Raw genomic sequence first — 9056 nt, 5'->3', positions numbered from 1 at the left:
GGCTCTCTTTCCCATTGAATGTGTTTTGGCCCTTTGTCAAAGATCAGCTGGCCATATGTAAGTGGATTTACTTCTAGGTTCTCAATTATATTCCACTGATCTAGGTGTCTTTCACTGTAACATTGCCAGACTGTTTTGACCACTGTAGCTGTGCAGTAGGTTTTGAAATCAGGAAATGAGAGGCCTCCTACTTTGTTCTTCTGTAACAAAGCTTTGTTTATCCAAGCTTGTTTTCCTTTCCATATAAAGTTAGTGATCAGTTTTCCATCTCTTTAAAGAATGATGCTGGAATCTGGGTTGGGATTACATTATATTTTTAAATTACTTTGGGTAGTGTTAACATTTTCAAAATGTTAAGTTTTCCTATTCATAAGCGTGGTATAGTTTTCTATTTTTGTAGGTCTCTATAGATTTTTTTTGTAGTTTTCTTTGTATAGGTCTTTTCTCTGGTTGTATTTAATTTTTTGGGTGGCTACTGAAAATATTTTCTTGATTTTCTTATGAAAGCTCTCTTTATTAGTGTAAAGGAATCTGATTGATTTTTGTTATGTGGATCTTGTACACACACTATCACTTTGCTGAATATTTCAATGAGTTCTAATAAAGTTATACCAGTCTATGTGATTTTTCTAAGGGTAGGATCATATCATCTGCAAATAGAGAGTTTTACTTCTTATTTACCAATCTGAATACCTTTAACTTCCCTTTTTTGCCTTATAGCTCTGGCTAAGACTTCCAACACAATAATGAATAGGAGTGGTGATAAAGGGCACCCCATGGTCTGGCTCCTGTTTGCAAAGGGAATGCTTTCCATTTCTCTCCATTGAGAGTAATGTTGACTGTTGGATTTGTTTACATGCTCTAAATTACACTGAGAAATTTCCCTTCAATTCCTACTTTGTTAAGTGTTTTTATCAGGAATAGATGTTAGATTTTGTCAAACGCCTTTTCTACATCAATAGATATGATCATGTGGTTCTTTTCCTTTTTTAATTTATATATGATGGATTGCTTTGATTGTTTTTCTAATATTGAACTATCCCTGGTATGAATCCCATTTGGTCATTATATATTATTATTATTTATATATTGTTGAATTCTATTTGCTAGGATTTTGAATTGGTGTCAGCTCTTCTCTGAATGCTTGACAGAATTCACCAGTAAATTCACCTAGGCATGACATTTTTTTAAGGGAGTTTTCAAATAATCTGATACATTTTTTTCTTTTCTTATAGGTCTGTTCAAGTTTTCTATTTCAATCTGCATTAGTTTAAGTAGGTTACGTGGTGTTTTTTTTAATTTGTCCATTTTTTTTAGATTTTCAAATTTGTTAGAGTACAATTCTTCATAGTATTGTTACTAATCTTTTTGTTTCTGTTAGTTCTTTTGTGACATCACCCATATAATTTCTTATTCATGTTATTTGCATTTTTATCTTCTTTTCATTTGTTAGAGTTGCAGTGGTTTGTCAATTTTATTAATCCTTTTAAAGAAAAGAACCAGCTTCTTGTCTTGTTGATTCTTTCTACTGTTTATCTATTTTATTTATTTCTGTTCTAATTTTTATTATTTTTCTTCTCATGGCAGTAGGCTTACTTTACCACTTTTTATCTAACTGTTGAAGATGTTGGGTTAAATCATTAACTTTCATTCTTGAGCACTGCTTTTGTTGTTTCCCAAAGGTTTTGGTATGCTGTGTTTTTGCTCTCATTTGATTTAAGGAATATTTTAATTTCATTTTTATTTGTTCTACTACCCAGTCGAGCTTTTAAACAGGGGGGTATTCAATTTCCATGTATTTGATTTTTTTTCCCCCTTGATCTTATTGTGGATTTCTAATTTTATAGCATTGTGACCTAAGAGGATGCTTTGCAGTATTTCTATGATTTTCAAGTTATTGAGGTTTGCTTGTGGCCTAACATATGGTCAATTCTGGAGAATGTTCCATACGCACTGGTACAGAATGTATATTGTTAGGTTGAGTGCCCTGTATAAGTCTATGAGGTCAAGGTGGTTGATTCTGCATCTTTGTTGAATTTCTCTCTAGTTGTTTTTGATGCAAAATTATTTGATGGGGATAATTTAAGGATACAAACTATATATTTTAAAGCAACCAAATAAATCAGAGGGGCATACTTACTAAGCAAAGAATAGATAAAAATGGAATCTAAGAAAAAAGATTTATTCAAAATAAGGTAGGAAAAGGAAAAAAGGGAATGAAAACAAATGGGAGTAATTTTAAAACAAATAGTAAAATGTGTAGATTTAAACTGAAGCATATTAATTATCAGGCTAAGATTTATATACTCCAATTACAAGGCAAGATTGTCAGATTGGATACAAAAGCAAGACCACATGCCATGCTATTAGAAATCCACGTTACATAACAAGATTGTTAGGCTAAAAATAAGAGGACGAAAATGATAATACAAATCCAAAGCAATCTGGAATGGCTACATCAATATCAACAAAGCAGAGTTCAAAACAAAGAATATTACCATGGATAAAGAGTAAAATTAAATAATGATAAATGAATCAATGCATCAAGACTACATATGATCTTAATACCAGAACTTCAAGGTACTTTACACAAAAACTAATGGAACTTAAAAAAAACAAACATATAAATGAATAATTATAATTGGAGATTTCAATAATTCTCTCTCAATAATTTATTAAACTAGAAAATTAGTGAGAATACAGAAGTTTCCTTATTAATTTAGGTTAATTGGTATTTATAGAATACTTAATCCAACATCAAACTACACATTCTAATGTGTACGTGAAACATTTACAAAACCAAACCATTTTCTAGATGATAATACAAATGTCATGAATTTGAAAAGATTGAAAGCAAAATCTCTAATCAGAATGATGTTAAAATATAAATCAATAATAGAAAGATGGAAAATATCCAAATATTTAGAAATAAAACCTCATAGGGATATTAGAAAATATTTTTAACTGAATAAAAATGAAAACATACAAAATTCATGCTAAAAAAGTGTTCAGAGGGAAATTTATAGCATTAAACACATAATGTTAAGTGCTGATGAGTTGGTTCCAACTCATAGCGACCCTGTATAGGGTTCCTAGGAGCAGCTATAAAGTGAGTGTTCTATCTAAAGTTATAAACTGAAAAATTAGAAAAAGAAAAGAAAATTCAGCCCAAAATAAACAGTAGAAAGGAAATAATAAAAATAAGTAGAGCAGAACTCAATGAAATAGAAAATAGAAAAAAATACATGGAACCAAAAATTGGTGATTTGAAATCAATAAATTTGATAAACATCTGTCAAGGGGTGGGGGGGGAGCTGACACAAATTACCAGTGACAGGAATGATTCACTACAGATGCTACAGATACTAAACTGATAAGGGAATGAAGGTTTACAGCAACATGGCAAACCACTGTATTTGTCAACTATGAGCATGCACATGTATACTAAACCTACCTGAGCTAGAGTGTTTTTCTGGGGAATCAACCACTGTAGGAGTTGAAATGGGTGATTCTTTGGAGAGCTGCATTTGCTTTGGCTGACTCTGAATGCCTTTAGACTCAAATTGGCTCTCTTGTGTTGACTGCTGTGAGTGGATCAGAGAGATGTAGAACTCTTCCAGTGAACTGGGCAGTGTAGAAGCATCCAAAGAACTCTTTAAGTTCGGTTGCTGCAGAGTGGGAAAATCGAGGAAAAATCAGGATCGTAAGAAAATGAAGCCTTCTTTATTTCCGTATTTACATATGAATACAAGACAAATAGTTTTCATATCATAATTAATAAATTCCCATTTCCAACAACCTAGATATGCTTTAGAAAGAAAAAACCAAACAAACAAACGAGTGATTCTCTAACTTAATGATAGTAATTCACTTCAAGAAATGTTTATTTAATAAATAGTATTAGTAACCATGTTCTCCAGTGCTGCCTTATAAATGCTAAGGACGAACTGCAGGAAATGAGAAACCTGACACTCTGGCACTCACTGTCAAGCACCTTGCTAGGTTATTTGCATACCTTTATTTCAACATTGGTTGAAATAAAGTTGGTATTGATTAGGTTTCTTTATTATAAGTTCTTTCATTTAGCATAATGCTCTTTGAAGAACTGGTGAGTAAATTATCCAAGGTCAGTCAGTTAATCAGAGATTTAAACTCAGGTCAGCTTATGTTCTCTGTGCTCCACTACACCACCTTCCTTAAGGAACTCACAGTCCTCAGTCATGAAAAAGGCAAAGTACAGTCAGCCATGAAGGAAGGCTTTAACTGCACTGTGCAGTATAAATAAATGTTAGGAGAACACAAAGGAGTTACAGGAAAGCTCTCCAGAAGGGAGTATTAAGAACCAGGGTTTGAGAGAAAAAGATGAACTTTTCCTGTCTTAGTTTCTTTGTGCAGCTGTAACAAACATACCACAAGTACATGGCTTTGATAAACAAAAACTTATTCTCTCACAGTTTAGAAGGTTAGATGTCTGAATCCAGTTCTAGGGAAACAGTCTTTGTCTCTTTCAACTTCTCTTCTTGGGTCCCTGGAGCACTCCGTATGACTACAATTATCCTCCATTTGTGCTTCTTTACTTCTATGTCTAATTTACTCTTTTTATATCTTAAAAATAATTTATTTAAGACACACCCCTACACTGATAAGACCTCATTATCATAATAAAACCCTATTCCCAAAAGGGATTACATCCACAAGGATAATCCAAAAACCAAACCCCTTGCTGTTCAGTCCTTTCCAACTCATAATGACCCTGTGGTGGTGGTGGTGGTGGTTAGGGTGTGCCTTGGAGTCAGTTCCGACTCATAGTGACCCTGCATAGGATTTCCCAGGCTGTAACTCTCAATGGGAGCAGAAAGCCTCATCTTTCTCCTGCGGATCCACTGGTAGTTTCAAACTGCTGACTTTAAGGTTAGCAGCCTGACTTGTAATCACTACGCCAATGATGCTGTTGTTGTTAAGTGCCATTGAGTCAGTACCGACTCATAGTGACCTTATTATGCACAAAAGAATGAAACACTACCCGACCGTGGGCCAACCTCACTACTGTTGCCACGCTTAAGCCCACTGATGGCCAATCCATCTCACTGGGGGCCTTCCTCTGACCTTCCACCTTACCAAACATGATGTCCTTCTCCAGTGACTGGTCCCTCCTGACAATTAGGCCAAAGTATGAGAGATGAAGTGTGGCCATCCTGGTCTCCAAGGAGCACTCTAAATGCACTTCTTCCAACACAGATCTGTTTGTTCTTTTGGCAGCCCATGGTACTTTCAATATTCTCCTCCAACACCATAACTCAAAAACATTAATTCTTCTACAGTCTTCCTTATTCACTGTCCAGCTTTCGCATCCATATGAGGTTATTGAAAAAGCCATGGCTTGGGTCAGGTGCACCTTACTCCTCAAGCTGACATCTTTGCTCTTCAACACTTTAAAAAGGTCTTGTGCAGCAGATTTGCCTAATGCAATACATCGTTTGATTTCTTGATTGCTGTTTCCATGAATGTTGATAGTTGATCCAAGAAGAATGAAGTCCTTGACAACTTCAATATTTTCTCCGTAGGACAGTACAATTGCCCCCATTTCCAAGGCTTTCCAAAGCTGTAATTTTTATGGAAGCAGACTGTCACATTTTTCTCCTGCAGAGCAGCTGGTGGGTTTAAAATTCCAACCTTTAGGTTAGCAATTGAGCACTTAGTCTCACTGTGCCACCAAGGCTCCTCATACACAGAAATAGGTGTAGGATTGATCTTGGGGGATATACTTCGATTCATAATGTTTCCCAAACAGATGGTTGGAGTACCAAATCTGAATGATTAGGAGACAGAACCTATGTATTATTCCACCAGAGTCACTGCTAAAATAGATGAGTTGTCTTTGTTGTTAAGATTGCCATTGAGTCAATTCAGATTCATGGCAACCCAATGTGTGTAGAGTAGAACTGTTCCACAGTTCTTTCCAAGTCTGTGAAAGTAAGTATAGTCTATGGAAACTTACAAGTCTTTATATTCTGTGATGTTAACTGGTATTAATATGACTAAAGTGGATTTTGCTAGAGCGAGTGGAAATAATTATATAAACAAAGAAATAAGGTTTGCATATTTTTCAGGGTCACGCATTGTTGTTGTTGTTGTTAAATGCCGTCGAGTCGGGTCACGCATAGTAGACATTAATATCATTTAGTATTATTTCTGTGGCAAAAATCTATAGTGACCATTTAAAAAAATCACTGGCATTAATTTGGCTTACACAATTATATAATTATAAAATTATGTAATATACAATTAGCTGTGTGAATAACCTTTTTTGGCAACAAGGACATAATATAGTGGGTGACATTCTCACATGCCTGATGACACAATATACATCTTATATATTACAGATACAAGGGACTCAACCATAGGTTTTAGTCTAAATGACAGCAGGAAAAGAGAGAGATGAAGCAGCACCAGCATTTGATAAAATAATAGGCCAGAGTTTTCTAAAACTGAAGGTTATCAACTTTCTAATTCATCAGCTCAAAGAGCCTACTACAGCAGGATAAACCCAAATGAAATCACATCTGGATATATTGTAATCAAACAGCAGAACGTCAAAGCCAAAACAAAAAGCATTTAAAACAAGCTGGAGGAAAAAGAAGACATTACTTTCAAAGGGGCAGTGATAATACTGATAGCTCACATTCCAAAAAACACAAGAAAGCCATGAAATAACAGCTTCAAAGGGCTGAAAGGAAAAAATCGCCAATCTAAAACCTCACACCCATGGAAAACATCCATCAAAAAAGAAGATTAAATAAAGACAAACAAAACTGAGAAAAGTTGTTGTTCATGAGACCAGCACTATTAAGAAACACTAAAAGGGAGTTCTTCAGGTTGAAGCACAGCTGATCTCAAAAGTATGTAACTGCAGGGAGGAATGAAGATCAAATAAATACATGTTTAAATAACAATGTCTACTCTGTAAAACATATGCCATATGTTAGAACACATTACTAACATCATAAAAAAGGGCCATCAATACAGATTTTCAGACATTAAGACAATATTATAAGCAACTTCACACCAACATATTATTGTATTTTTGTTTAGAAAAATCAACGCTAAAGAATTTTTCAGTTATACTGATTGTTATTAATAAATCAATAAATCATCTTTATCAGATTTATTTAACCTTGTCAAAAGATCAACTTTTGGGTTGAACTTGCTCTGTTGCAGATTTGTTTTATATTTCACTTAATTGTGCTAATACTTTCTATTTTTTGCTTCTACTTTCTAGGGTTAAATCTGCTATTCTGGAGCTAACTTAGACAAATGATTTTCACAATGTCTTCCTACCAAAGTTGAATAAGAAGAAACAGAAACCTGAATAGTGCTGTATGAATAAGGAAATTAAATCAGCCAATAAAAATATTTTCACACACACAAAATTTAAGTCCTCCAAGCCTAGAAGAGGAATTCTCTCAAATATTCAGGGACATCTTGTTGTTGTTGTTAAGTGCTATCGAGTCGGTTCCGACCCATTGTTATTGTGTGCCGTGGAGTCAGTTCCGACTCATGGCGACCCCGTACAGGGTTTCCGAGGCTGTACATCTTTATGGGAGCAGAATGCCTCATCTTTCTCCTCTGGAACAGCTGGTAGTTTCGAACTGCTGACCTTGCGGCTAGCAGCCCGATTCATAACCACTACGCTACCAGAGATCCATAGTGACCCTATATAGGGTTTCTGAGGAGTGACTGGTGAGCTTGAACCACCAACTCTGCAGTTCAAATGGCTTTGCAGTCTGGCGCATTAACCCACAGTGCGACACCAGGGACTAAGTAATACCAAAATCATACAAACTCTTCCAGAGAAGAGAAAATGAAAAAATACTTGATTCATTTTATAGCATAACACTGATATCAAAACCTGAAAAGGGCATTAACAGAAAGAAAAATTACTCATTACTATTGTGCATGAGTATAGTAACCAAATGGTTGCTGGTTTAAAACCACAGGTACCTCAGAAGAAAGGCCTGGCTTCTGAACGATCCCAGTCATGAACAGCCTATCAAGTGCAGTTCCCCCTCAGGCACACTTGAGGTCATCATGAATTGGAACTGATTCCACAGCAACTGGCCTTGTTTTTGTAGTTATTGTTATTGTTTGCTACCTCTCCCCCTGGCCATGTCTTTTAAGCTTCTACCCTGCTGTGCAAGGAACTCTGGTTGCGTAGTGGTTACGAATCGGGCTGCGAACCACAAGGTCAGCAGTTCGAAACTGCCAGCTGTTCCATGAAAGAAAGAGTAGGCTTTCTGCTCCTGTAAAGATTTACAGCCTCAGAAACCCTGTACAGGGTCGCTATGAGTCAGAACCGACTCCACGACACATAACAACAACAACAACAATACCCTGATGTGCACAGAGAACTCTGGATCACGAAGGCTGGCCTCCATGGGTCCACATCAATGCTGACAAGCAGGCTACTCCTTGGCACAAGCATGGTACCAAAGTGCCTTCAATGGATAATGACTATCACAATAGGTGACTTCAAATGGGCCTGTGCCCAGTTTCAGGAAAAATTTCCTGGCTCAGTCCAGCTCAGGTTGCATCGCACGATGATACTGAGCTCCACTAGGAACAGAGAGTCCTCTGTGGAGGTTGTCTGAAGAAACTGGGAAAGAGGTACATATCTGGAGCTCAAAACCCAGAAGTTGGTCATGTTTTTGCTTTTGCTTTCTCTTCCATTGACAATTACACAAAAATCTTTAAGCTTTAACAAACTGAATCTAAGTAATATACAAAAAGCAAAACATATAAGCATCAAATGGGATTTAGTCTAGTAATATAAGGTTAGCCTAACTTTCAAAAGTAAATCAGGGCTTCTGGTATGGCAGGACAGCCAGGGAAGTAAGTAGGGACAGGCTCTGGGGAAAAACGAGGGAATCTCACAAAGGAAACATTCATATATCAGTCCCACAGCTTTTAAACTATCATAATGTCTCCTAAACTCACATTTTTGAGAAATTGTGCTAATAAGGATAAAGAAAGGTGCGTATTTTGGGACTCTTGCCTGC

The 9056-nt window shown here is 36.0% G+C and overlaps 1 pseudogene; it reads right to left on the bottom strand.

Annotated features, from left to right (window-relative positions):
- The window catches only part of LOC102812508, a 52371-nt pseudogene that overhangs the window by 10149 nt on the left and 33166 nt on the right, over positions 1–9056 (bottom strand).

This window comes from Chrysochloris asiatica, unplaced genomic scaffold (assembly GCF_000296735.1).
Source record: "Chrysochloris asiatica unplaced genomic scaffold, ChrAsi1.0 scaffold00379, whole genome shotgun sequence".
NCBI classification, from domain to species: domain Eukaryota; kingdom Metazoa; phylum Chordata; class Mammalia; order Afrosoricida; family Chrysochloridae; genus Chrysochloris; species Chrysochloris asiatica.
This window is presented reverse-complemented; position numbering and strand designations above follow the sequence as displayed.